The sequence below is a fragment of the Ctenopharyngodon idella genome, chromosome 24 (genome assembly GCF_019924925.1).
Source record: "Ctenopharyngodon idella isolate HZGC_01 chromosome 24, HZGC01, whole genome shotgun sequence".
Classification (NCBI taxonomy): Eukaryota; Metazoa; Chordata; class Actinopteri; order Cypriniformes; family Xenocyprididae; genus Ctenopharyngodon; species Ctenopharyngodon idella.
Window position 1 is genome coordinate 5,796,791 of NC_067243.1, and position 14,315 is coordinate 5,811,105.

General features: G+C 29.9%; 1 protein-coding gene across 2 annotated transcripts in view; it reads right to left on the reverse strand.

Annotated features, from left to right (window-relative positions):
• The window catches only part of kcnq1.2 (potassium voltage-gated channel, KQT-like subfamily, member 1.2), a 150,256-nt gene that overhangs the window by 64,908 nt on the left and 71,033 nt on the right, over positions 1 to 14,315 (reverse strand). The gene's annotated exons all lie outside the window — the stretch shown is intronic.

The window sequence follows — 14,315 nt, forward strand, 5'->3', positions numbered from 1 at the left end:
GGAATAAATTACATTTTAAATCATATTCAAATAGAAAACAGTTATTTTAAATTGTAATAATATTTCACAATATTACTGTATTTTAATCAAATAAATGCAGCCTTGGTAAGCAGAAGAGACTTACCAAAACGTTAAACATTAAAAATCTTACCAAAACATTGGAACTGTAGTGTAAATATTCAATGCAAATATCATTAACTAACCCGATACACGTGTCGGCACGTCGCTGGCATGCAACAGGTCTGCTTTCTTTCCCAGTTACCTAGTTTTTCATTTTATTGTGAGTATAGCAATATTCAGCACACCATAAAAGATTTTAACAGCCTATGTTTATCACCGGGCCCTCATAACCCATAATGCACCGCATGCTTTATGAGCACACATCACATTTTAGCATTTGTAGTACCAGCTCTACATTCGCAAAAGGATTTGGTTTGTCTTTAACTCGACTGGAAGCTTTCTAAGTAAACCCAATGCAGATATTGCGCAAATAACCGGTGGTTCATTCCAGTTCAAACCTGTAATCAGGCTGTACAAGAAGAGACGAGCTTCACTCCAGAAGCTTTTAAGTCTATCTCGGTGACCTTTGGACGCAACGAGAGCGCAGATTTAATCTCATAATCATCAGCTTTAATGTTTAAATGTAAGCCATGTGTGCTGCTCGATAAGACCACGCGGCATGCTGTTCGCCGGATCAAAAAGATCCACAGCCCTGGAATAACGTCTCCAAATCAAAGATAAAACGCCATTTCCTGGCTTTATGCCACCGTCAGACTTGCATTACCTTAGTGAGCACTGATGGTGATGGAGAAAAATATGCAGTGAACAGACCCACGGCCAGAGACCTTCCTGTCCGAGTTTAAAACGCTTGATAGAATAACAATGCAATGTTTCAGCTCTAATTCATTGAGCCATGAATCCAAAAAGCCTGTCAAAACATCTCTGAGCCACACCAAACCAACAACCGGAGGTCTCGTGGAGGAGAAACTCTTCCCTCTTCATTTACTCACTTGCTTCTGTGGGACACAAAAGGAGACACTAAGCAGAATTATCTTCTTTATAAAATCATCATTACAATAGTCATTATGACTTGTGCACTACATTGTGAAGTCATATGGTAGATCTGTGCGAAGAACAGACTGAAATAATATTCACTTGAAAATCTTGTATAATATTAGATATTGTGTCACGTTCACTATGGAATTGTGTTAAACTGTTATTGTGTAGTAAATTATATGGTTTATTTTATTATATATCAATTTCATTTTAGTTTACTGTACGGTACGGATGTCACGGTTCAGTTCATACAGTCAGACAACGAATACAGTCAGTCAGAGTTGATTCGCAATCCAATCCAGAGGGGGGGCGCACATCATGTCTGTGATTGGCCATCGTGTTCACATGCTCAACAGATACGTCTGTGATTGGCCATCATGTTCACGAGCTCAACAGATACGTCTGTGATTGGCCATCGTGTTCACGAGCTCAACAGATACGTCTGTGATTGGCCATCGTGTTCACGCGCTCAACAGATACGTCTGTGATTGGCCATCGTGTTCACGCGCTCAACAGATACGTCTGTGATTGGCCATTGTGTTCACACGCTCAACAGATACGTCTGTGATTGGCCATCATGTTCACGAGCTCAACAGATACGTCTGTGATTGGCCATCGTGTTCACGAGCTCAACAGATACGTCTGTGATTGGCCATTGTGTTCACGCGCTCAACAGATACGTCTCTGATTGGCCATCGTGTTCACACGCTCAACAGATACATCTGTGATTGGCCATTGTGTTCACGCGCTCAACAGATACATCTGTGATTGGCCATCATGTTCACGAGCTCAACAGATACGTCTGTGATTGGCCATCGTGTTCACGCGCTCAACAGATACGTCTCTGATTGGCCATCGTGTTCACGAGCTCAACAGATACGTCTCTGATTGGCCATCGTGTTCACGCGCTCAACAGATACATCTGTGATTGGCCATTGTGTTCATGCGCTCAACAGATACATCTGCTATATTACATACTATATTTGCTATGTATTCATTGTCAGAATATTGGAAACATGCCTCTAAACTCCCGACCAAGTTGCTGAAACTACCAATGGCAGAAAGTCATTATCGTCCCTGAGCCACACACACTCTAAAGCAACTTAAACCTTAGATTTCTATGCTTTAGAAATTCCCTCGATATGGGAATATGGGGATCTCGATCCCCCTCAGATGCTGGTTTCCATCTGGTTTTGAGCGGATCGCAGCTCTAAACATACACACGCACACTGAAGGCCTTTGCACACTGAGTCCGAAATTCGCATGCGAAATAAATTCAACCTCACGTTATGTCAATCACGTTTACACACTGCCTCCAAAACTTTCGTCCGTCAAAAAAATATCCGGATCAGGTTCGATTTTCTGTGTTTTTCGCATCCATGGCACGCATTTTGAGAGACAATTCAGAGCCACCGTACGCGAACGCAAAAATCCCCAATGCCATCTGACAAGTTGATCCACGTCGTTTACAGCACAAAGCAGCAGCACCGTATGACAAACAAAGTGCGGAATACAAAGAGAGAGAATATAAAGTCAGATTGTGCCAGTAGCAAAGCATCAAACTGAGCCACTGACATCCTGCAGTTGCGATTTTTTCATTAATACGCATCGGACTCAGTGTGCAAAGTCTCTGTGCGTGACGAATTTTTAGGATTACGAGTATGAAAAAACGCATGTGAAAATTTCAGACTCAGTGTGCAAAGGCCTTGACTGTGGGAAGTTTCCTTTACACACACACACACACACTCACAGATATGTTGGTGTGTTACAGATACAGACACCAGTAGGCTTGTTTTGATAAGAGATTTGACTAAAGCAACAATCCACGGCAGCTTCCAGTAAAAACCACCCACAGAGGGAAGAGCACATACACCTGCTGGAACATCCTTCCCAGTCATTACATAGCGCATTTTATGGTCTATTTTATTATATCATTTATATTATTTTATTATTATTATAGACTAACTCTTAATTATAATGTCATGTCATATATATTATATTTTTAATTTATTTTATTATATCATTTTTGCAATTAATAATAAGTAAAATGTGTTATATATATATTTCATTTACACTAAAGTCTGCTAGATTATTGTTTAAGATAGTAAAGGGGTATTTTTTATTTAAATAATATTAATTATCTTTAATATTTAATAATAATGTTGTCATTATTTCCCCACTCTCATCATGGCAAACAATTTTTTTGTTTTTGTTTGTTTTATGTGGATCAAAATATTTTATTTTTATGATTACAAAGAAAGAAACCATTTGTGCAAAACACAGAATAAAGAGATTTTTGAGTAATACAGCTCATAAGCATTTTTCTATGATAAATAGAATAAACAATATTGAATAAAATATTATAATATATATATATATATATATATATATATATATATATATACACACACATACATACATACATACACACTTAAAAAAGAATTGTTGGTTTAACTTAAAAAATGTAAGTTACCTGGCTGCCTTAAAATTTTGAGTTCATTGAAATTAAAAATTTGAGTTAATACAATGAAGGCGATTGGTTTAATCAACAGAAACTCAAAATATTATGTTATCTGAGTTAATTTGATAAAAGTAAAAATGTTGTGATAAATCATGAAAATATTTTTTTACAGTGCACACACACACACACACACACACACACACATATATATATATATATAAATATATAAAATTACATACAGACTTTATTGTGACTATATTTTACAGTTTTTGTGTAGTTTTACAGTTTTTTGAATGCACCTTCAGATCACAGCAATGCTCAGAATGAGTTTGTGTTGCGTTATGAATTGCAGTTTGACACATTTCACAACAACATCACATCTGCACAGTGTTTCAGGCCTGAAACAGACCAGCATGCCCCACACGACGCCTGAGAGTGTAAGCGCCGGCGCTCTGGTCCAGTCCGATGGTTTTGTTGGTAGAGCCGTGGCATCCCGAGTCAACAGGGTCCGGGTCACCGGCTGGTTTAAATAGCGCCATTTAATCCCGCTGCCTTTGTTTAGCTTGAACGGCATGTGAACGGAAGTTTTCTGCTCGAGTCAGTGCTGGGAAATACCCCTAAATGTGTGAAAACCATCTGCGGATGAGGGCCTTCCGGCAGATATGGTCGACACGTGTGAATTTGACAAGGAGGCAAGAAACACATCGTGCATTGCTTTTCAAAATTTCATGAGCTTCATGACCCTAAAACATCTTCATTCTGTGTTTTACATGAATGATTTCTTGCTTGCTCATCAAACTCACATTTTATGGAAATAAGTAGTGTAAATATAAAAAAATAAACAAAGATTTTGATCCAGAGAAATAAAATAAAAATAGGTACAGAATGATGCAAGGGTGAATAAAGAAATGACAACAATAAAAACTATTAGTATTATTATTAAATGTTATAACTAATAATAAATATTTATATTAATATTAATATTTAAATTAAAAATATTTCTTTACTATACTGAAAAAAAAAAATCTACCTCAAATCAAATATTAAATATAATACGCTATATATTTATATTATCTTATTAAATATAATATAAAATCATTTAAAACAAATCCTTTACTCCATTTACTAATTTACTACTTTAGTGCAAATTAGATATTAAATATGATATTAAATATCACATTTAATATCAAATGCTATATAAATTATTTGAATAAAAATTATTTTTATCCTGAAAAAATCCAACCAACTTAAGTTCAAATTAAATATTAAAATTAATATTAAAATAACATTAAATGATAAATATATTATTAAATATATAACATATAATAATAAATATAATTTAAATAAAGAAATATTCCTTTACTATCCTGAAAAAAAAAACTATTTATAACTATAACTATCATAAATATAAATATAGTAGTTAAATATAATGTTAATTATACATTCAATTTTATTATTTTTTATTATTATTATTGTTGTTGTTGTTGAATATTTTAAATATAATAGTAAATATTATTTATTACTTAAACAATTTCTTTACTATCCTGAACAAAAAAACAGCTGATTTTAAATATTAATCATTATACAATAAATATATTAATATTAAATAATAAACATAACAACAAATACCATGTAAATAAAACAAATATATCTTTAATCCTGAACAAAAACTTAGCAGACTTCAGTACAAATTAAATATTAATGTTAAATCTTTTTAAAAAAAATGATTATCTGTCCTTTATATATCCTGAACAAAAATTAAATGTTAAATATAATATTAAATATTATACATTTATTGCTACTATTATTGTTGTTGATGGATATTAAATACAGTATTAAATATGATTTATTACTTAAAAATCCTGAAGAATAATCCCGCAGGCTTAATCCTCTGGAAAACTAAGAGCCCCTTTTTTTTTTTTTTTGTTTAGGATAGGACTCTCTCTCTCTCTCTCTCTCTCTCTCTCTCTCTCTCTCTCTCTCTCGAGCAACTCAATCCTGCCGCTGAAATAAAGCCCCTCTGTAAAGTGAAGCTCTGCACCTCTCAGTGTCAGGCCACGGCCCGCATGTATAATGGCTCCTCCACACATGTGACAGAGCTCTTTCTATAGGCCACCGGCCATATGGTGACCAGGACTGGATGTGCCAATTGACGCTGTCTGTCTATGGGTCCTTCAGGCCCAGCTCATATACATACACGGCAGGGTGAGAGCTAGTGTTACATCCCTCCTTCTCTATTCATTCATTCACTCTCTCATTCATTCATGGCAGGGGGGCAGGCCCTTTATCACCAAGAGTTAACCTCTCGTTCCCTGCGAGCACACAATGGGGCCTCTGCTGAGGATAGAGGAGCCGAGCCGCCTGGAGTCTGGGACGCAGACGCGTTCGGGAAGCGGTTTAACCCTTACTGGGAATGAATGGGCCGGGATCCTGCTAACCAGATGGCGGCCGCGAAACGCAGAGCGTAAATGGTGCCCGGTCAACGTGTCGACGGCGTTTCGGGGCCCAACGTCAACGCGCCATGAAGAATGAAGGTGACAGGTGTGCAGAGGCACCTGTCTGTACGTATATCTGATGAACTCGTCAAACCTGAGCCTGTGAGAGCTGAACCGCAGCAGATATATCTGCACACAAGTGAAGGTGTTCACGACAATGATGCAGATGCTGTCACTGCAAAATATGCTCCAAAAAAAACTTTACATTATGAAATGAGGTAAAAACAACAGATTTAAAACAGTAAAATAATATAATAGTATAAATAAAAGTAAAAATATTTAACAAATATAAATATTTAAATAATACAGTAATATAATTGCGTTATTATATGCACTATTAAATTAATATTTTTATTAAAAACAAATGTATTTATAATGTATAAATGTAAATGTAAAATGTATAAATATAATAAATAATAATACAATATTATAAATAAGTTTATAATAAATATTTAACAAATATACATATTTAAATAATATAATTATATTATTATTAGAAAAAAAAAAATCGGTCAAAATTTCTTCTAAAAATATCATTACATGAAATACGAGTTTAAAAACAAAAGACTTAAAACAGTAAAATAATATAATAAATAATAATATAACATTATAAATAAGTTTACAATATAAATATGTAACAAATATACATATTTATATAAAATAATAATATAAATATATTATTATTAGAACAAATCTGTCAAGTTTTCTTCAAAAAGCATCTTCAAATTATAGTACAAAACAGTAAATTATAATATTATAAATACGTTTATAATAAATATTTAGGAAATATAAATATTTAAATACTATAATAATATAATTACATTATTATATGTACTATTAAATTATTATTCTTATTAAAAATATACTTTTTTTTTAATTTTATATATATATATACATATATAGCAGCTAACTGCATTTAAAAAATCTGAAAATAATAAATATAATAAATATTAATACAATATTATAAATATGTTTATTTATTAGTTTATTATTTAACAAATATACATATTTAAATAATATAATAATATAATTACATTATTATTAGAAAAAATGTCAAAATTTCTTCAAAAAACATCTTCACATTATGAAACACGAGGTAAAAATAAAAGATTTAAAACAGTAAATAATATAATAAATTATAATATAAATAAGTTTAATATAATTATATTATTATTAGAAAAAATGTCAAAATTTCTTCAAAAAACATCCTCACATTATGAAACACTAGTTAAAAAGAAAAGACTTAAAACAGTTAATAATATAATAAATTATAATACTCTAAATAAGTTTATAATATAAATATAAGAAAATAAATATTTAAATAATATAATAACATTGCTATATGTAATATTAAATCCTTATTCTTATTTATTTTTATTTTAAATTTCTCTAAACATCTTCACATTATGAAACACGAGTTAAAAATAAATAAATAATATAATAAATTATAATATAAATAAGTTTATAATAAATATTTAACAAATATAAATATTTAAATAATATAATTACATTATTATTAAAAATTTCTTCAAAAAACTTTATGAAACACAAATTAAAAAGACTTTAAAACAGTAAAATAATTTTAAAAATAAGTTTAAATATTTAAATAATAATAACATTATTATATGCAACATTAAATTCTTATTCATTTTTATTTTTAATTTCTTTTTTTCAAAAAGACATATATATAATAAATAATAATAATGATATTAATAATATACATTTAAATTAATCTCAAAACATAATATAAAGTAATATAATAAAAAAGAGACACTCATGGTGTGAAAATATTAATTTTATGCATGTTAACATTTAAAATCTTGAACATCAAATCATCAATTTAATAACAGCACAGACGGAACAACATGTTCCTTCGGTTCTGCATTCGACATCTCTCCATTAACCATCACCAGATAAACAGCTGACCTGAGAACAGCCCATCCTCCCCAAACGCCCCGCGGCTCATAAATAAGGTCAGCTGACACCCCCGCCGGCTCCGGTCTCTTTTGTGCGGGTGCTGTTTGCTCTGGTCCGGCCCGTTCGGGTGCTGTTTGCTCAGACACACAGAAGAGGTGAGGAGTCTCTCCGTTTGTTTAACTCCACGCATTCAGCTCTCAGGACTTTGACAAATAGAGAGCGTTAAACACGGCGAGCGGGGCCTCAGTTTGGCCAGCGTCGCTCGGCCGGGACGTTCGGATACACCGGGCGACGGAAGCTTGCAGCCCGTGGGAAGATCGTTAGTGGGAATTACTGAAAATAACCGTCTGAAAGGGAAGTAATTTGATTGAACTCACAACAGACGGAGCCTGAGAATTATTATTTTAAATCCCACTAGGTGGACGAGGCAATTCATCAATCTGAGCGTAAACAAATTAAGCACATCTCGTCCAATCAGAGCACGGCATCTCCCTGAGCGAAAATTAGCCATTGTGTGAAACAATGTGCACATAAACAGGGCCAGTGACTCCGTCTTCAGCGCCTAACCTCCTACTTTACATCAATGATGGTGATTTGTATAAGCAGCACTTCGCCGGGCCTCGAGCTATTCATATTCAAATCAAACTGAGACACACAAGAGCAGGTCAGAAACATCACCGCCAGTGTGTGAGAGAAACATTACACACACACACACACACACTGAGAGCTTACAAAACATGAAGTAAATCTGAGGAGCGTTTGACTGTGTGAACGAAACACTGAAAACACTGTTGAAACTGTTTTTTATTAGGATTGGGTGATATTTCAATACTTTACAACCTTTTTATGTATTTTTTATGATTTATGTATTTACTCTGAAGTGGCTTAAATTGTGTTTTTTTGTGAAGTGCATGAAGTAAAATGTAGTTAGACATTAATGTGGGAAAATGTGTAGTATTTGTTGTAATTAGTCTTTAAAAATAGGAAAGGAAATGCCAACAAAAAAAAATCAAAATAATATAAAAATAATAATAATTTTATAGATTATTATATACAATATATTACAATATTTTTTTTCAACAATATTTATTGACAATTGTGAAAATTATTATTATTATTATTATTATATGTATAGAAAGGTAATTCTTTATTACTTTATTTTAAATTACTTTATTATAATTTTAATATAATAAAATAATAATAATAATAATTGTAGTTGTTATTATCACTAATAACTACATACATACAGCATAATTGTAAAAATATAATATAAAAATAACTTGTTAATTTAGAAATGTAGAAAAAAATATTATTATTTTGATATTTTTATTATAATATATTATAATTATAAGAAATATAAAATAAATAAGAAATACCTTCTTATACCTATAATAATAATAATAATAATAATAATAATGACAATAATAATAATAATAATAATAATAATAACTACATTCATTCATTCATGTATTCATTTATTTGTTATTATTATTTTGGAATTTTATTATAATATTTTATATTATAATAAAATTATATTTAAGAAATACCTCCCTTTACCTATACTACTACTACTACTACTAATAAATGTATTTATTATTATTATTATTATTATTATTATTATTAACTGCATTTAGTACTTGTTTATATATATATATATATATATATATATATATATATATATATATATATAATAACTACATTTATTATTATTATTATTGTTATTATTATTATTTTAAGTATAGGTAAAGGAAGGTATTTCTTACTTATAATTATAATATAAAATTCCAAAATAATAATAACAAATAAATAAATAAATGAATGAATGAATGAATGAATGAATGTAGTTATTATTATTATTATTATTATTAAGGTATTTCTTATTTATTTTATATTTCTTATAATATATTATAATAAAATATCAAAATAATAATAATTTTTCCACACTATTCTAAAAAAACAAGGAAGTTATATTATTTTTTTTACAATTATATATATATATATATATATATATATATATAAAATGTAAAAATTATTATGTAAATATATATATTTTTTTACATAATTTACATAATTTTTAAATTATGTAAAATGTAAACATATATACTTCCAAAAACATTGAGTACTAACGCAAATGAATCATCTAATCAATAAAACATGCAGTTCAAAAGAACTGGTCCACAAAAACTCTTCATTTAATAAGGTTTAAATCAAAATATCCCAGATTTTCAGTGACGGCGCTCACACTCCTAACCAGCGTGACATACGGAGCATGAGCGAGACTTTAACAGCCAAATAAAAACACATTAAGAGAGGGTTAGAGCTGTAAATAAGAGAGTCAGGCCTGAGGAAACACTTCACCGACGGCTGGACTTCATGTTTCAGCTCAAAAACAGCTGGATGATGTCCAAACGTACGAGATTCAACACATTCCCACCTACAGCGGGGAAAACAGCAAGGTAAACCTGGACTCAGGCCAGTGAAAGACAGGCGTCTGCCAACACGTCTACATCACAGCCATGAACGTGGAGAACATCTCGCCCCGCACCTGCGTCAACTGCAGCCGATTCACATCTGAGTCTGAATATATTACAGACTCCACATACATTTCCGCCCATGTGCGCTTTTCCAGAACGGCCCCCGAACCCTCCTGAGAATCTCCAGGCCTGAAAGAGTCTTCATTTGGCAGGAGCGCCGGAGGAATCTGGACTCCGGCCAAAGTTAATATTTCTCAGAGCGGTCCTGCTGCAGGCCAGAGCTATTTAATGCAGCTTTGTTTGATTAGGAAAGTTTTGCAGCACTTAACGCAGATATTTTATTCCGCACGCTCACGACGCATATTTTTCCAGGCCGAATGAAGCTCTTGAAAGCGGAACGCGGAGCTGCTGAGATTTCATGAATGGAAAGCCTGATTAATATTTCACATTAAACGAGTCGCAGCTAAAATAACAGTAACGAGGCCCTCAATTAAAGCACTGGAGATGAAAGATAATGATTGGACATGAACAGAGAGGGTTTGTCATAGACGGGCGTGTCTGATTTGAGCTTTTTATAAGTGAATGTCACGAAAACATGCCCTGGTCATATTCATATTCACCCAAAAATAAAAAATAAAAATATTTTTTTTATTTTTTTAGGCCCATCAAGATTATTTTCATTACAATTAAATCCTCATTTTTCATTTCTGCAATAATAATCTCATTCATTTTACATTAATGTGGAAAAACAATGTTATTTCAATAGTAAAATATTGATATATCATGGTATTTTATATAATAAATCATTTTAATTATTAAGTATTAATTATTATTATTATTAAATATTTAATTTAAATAAAAATGACTTTATTACAGTAATGAGAATCACCGCTGAAAATTTTAAAAACTCTGAAAAATTTAATTTGAATTTGAGGTGAATTTGTGGTGAAAATGTGCTTAATTATCATGAAAATAATGTTCATTGACACAATAATAATCTAAAAAATAATAAAATAAAATAATAAAAGAAAAGAAAAGAAAATATTTGTTATATTTGGCCTTTGCCATGTTCATTGCCACAATAATAATTTAATTTACTTTATGTTATTGTGGAAAAAAAAAAAGTTAAAATATTTATACTATATCATAGTAGTATTTCATACAATTTATTACATATTAATGTATAATTATTAAATATTTCATTTAAATAAAAATGACTTTATTACAGTAATGAAAATCACTAATAATGTTAAATAAAATAGTATTAAATAATATTAAATTACATTTCATACTTGGCCTTTGCCACTTAATTGACTGCCACTTATACCATAAATCTGATTTAATCTAATAATAATAATAATAATAATAATAATAAAAAATAAATAATAAAATAAAATAATTTAATATTTGACCTTTGCCATGTTCATTGCCATAATAATAAGCTAAACAATAAATAAAATAAAATAAAATAATTAAATTTTATATTTGGCCTCTGCCATGTTCGTTGCCACAATAATAATCTTATTTACTTTACATTATTGTGGAAAAAAAAAAGTTATTTAAATGTTAAAATATTTATATTATATCATAGTAGTATTTCATATACATTAATATATAATAAATTGTAAATATTAAGTATGAAATTATTATTAAATATTTTATTTAAATAAAAAGTACTTCATTACAGTAATGAGAATCACTATTGAGAAAACTTTAAAAACTAAAAAAAACATTATGGTATCAGTCTGCATTTGCTTGAAAATAACAAATAAAAGCTTTTATTCTTTTGTTTTGTGGAGGATTGTGACTTTGGTCATTTTTGTGAGATTTACCGTATTCTGGAAGAGTGGGATTAAAGATCCTATAGAGGTTTAGTGTGTTTGTGGATCTGCTTAGGAAGAGATAGACAGAGAGAGAGAGAGAGAGCGGGAAACTTCAAACACTTGAACTTGTCCTGTCAGCAAACACAGATCAAACCTCACCACCTCATCAAAAACGGATTGAAGTCTGAGTGTGTGTGTGTGTGTGTGTGTGTGTGTGTGTGTGTGTGTGTGTGTGTGTGAACATCAGGTGGAAATGCTACAGGACATGCAGCGCGTCTTTTCTGCCCGACTGACTCCAGCTGTGACCTGTGAGGAGCTGAACGCCCCGCTCTGACCCCACTGACCCGGGTCGAACTCACAGACACTTATTAGACACACAGTCATACTAAAACAACATCAGAGTCCAAAACTAACTTTACTTCTGTAATGTGACATTCTTCAGAGTCCAACAGGACATTCTGCTAGAAAACACACCATTGGTTAAAACTTATCTGACATCATCTGTAAAGAAGAGTGGTTTCAGAGATTAAAAATTATAATTTGATAAAAGATTACAAGGAACAACACAAGACAAGAACACCTATTAAGTATAAAAAAAGTATATTTTTAAAAAATATATAAGATAAAAAAAATCTAAAATAAAATGAAAATTAAATTAAATTCAATTAAATACTTGGCCTTTGCCACTTATCTAATTGATTGCCACTTATGCAATCTAATAAAAAAATAAATAAATAAATAAATAAAAATTGTACACTTGGCCCTTGCCACTTTTTTGATTGTCACTTATGCAATAAATCTGATTTAATCTAAAATAATTAATTAAAGTAAAATAAAATAAATAAAATAAAGTGAAATAAAATAATAAAATACAATAAAAATTACATACTTGACCTTTGCCACTTATCTAATTGCCACTTATGCCATAAATCTGATTTAATCTCATAAATAAAATAAAATAAAATAAAATAAAATAAAATTAAAATACATATTTGGCCTTTATATTACATTACATATTAAAATACATATTTGCCCTATCTAATTGTCACTTATGCAATAAATCTGATTTAATCTAAAATAATAAATTAAAATAAAATAAAATAAAATAAAATAAAATTACATACTTGGCCTTTGCCACTTATCTAATTGCCACGTATGCCATAAATCTGATTTAATCTAAAATAATAAATTAAAATAAAATAAAATAAATTAAAATAAAATAAAATAAAATAAAAATAAAATTACATACTTGGCCTTTGCCACTTATCTAATTGCCACTTATGCCATAAATCTGATAAAATAAAATAAAATAAAATAAAATAAAATAAAATTACATACTTGGCCTTTGCCACTTATCTAATTGCCACGTATGCCATAAATCTGATTTAATCTAAAATAATAAATTCAAATAAAATAAAATAAAATAAAATAAAATAAAATTACATACTTGGCCTTTGCCACTTATCTAATTGCCACGTATGCCATAAATCTGATTTAATCTAAAATAATAAATTAAAATAAAATAAAATTAAAATAAAATTACATACTTGGCCTTTGCCACTTATCTAATTGCCACTTATGCCATAAATCTGATAAAATAAAATAAAATAAAATAAAATAAAATTACATACTTGGCCTTTGCCACTTATCTAATTGCCACTTATGCCATAAATCTGATTTAATAAAATAAAATAAAATAAAGTAAAATATAAAATAAAATAAAATAAAATTACATACTTGGCCTTTGCCACTTATGCCATAAATCTGATTCAATCTCATAAATAAAATAAAATAAAATAAAATAAAATAAAATAAAATTAAATTAAATTAAATTAAATTACATACTTGGCCTTTGCCACTTATCTATTTGCCACAAATCTGATTTAATCTAATAAAAAAATAAAAAAATAAATAAAATAAAATAAAAATAAAAAATTACATACTTGGCCATTGCCACTTATCTGATTGCCACTTATCCCATAAATCTGATTTAATCTTAATTAAAATAAAATAAAATAAATACATTTTTATACTTGGCCTTTGCCACTTATGTGATTGCCACTTATGCCACAAATCTGATTTCATCAAA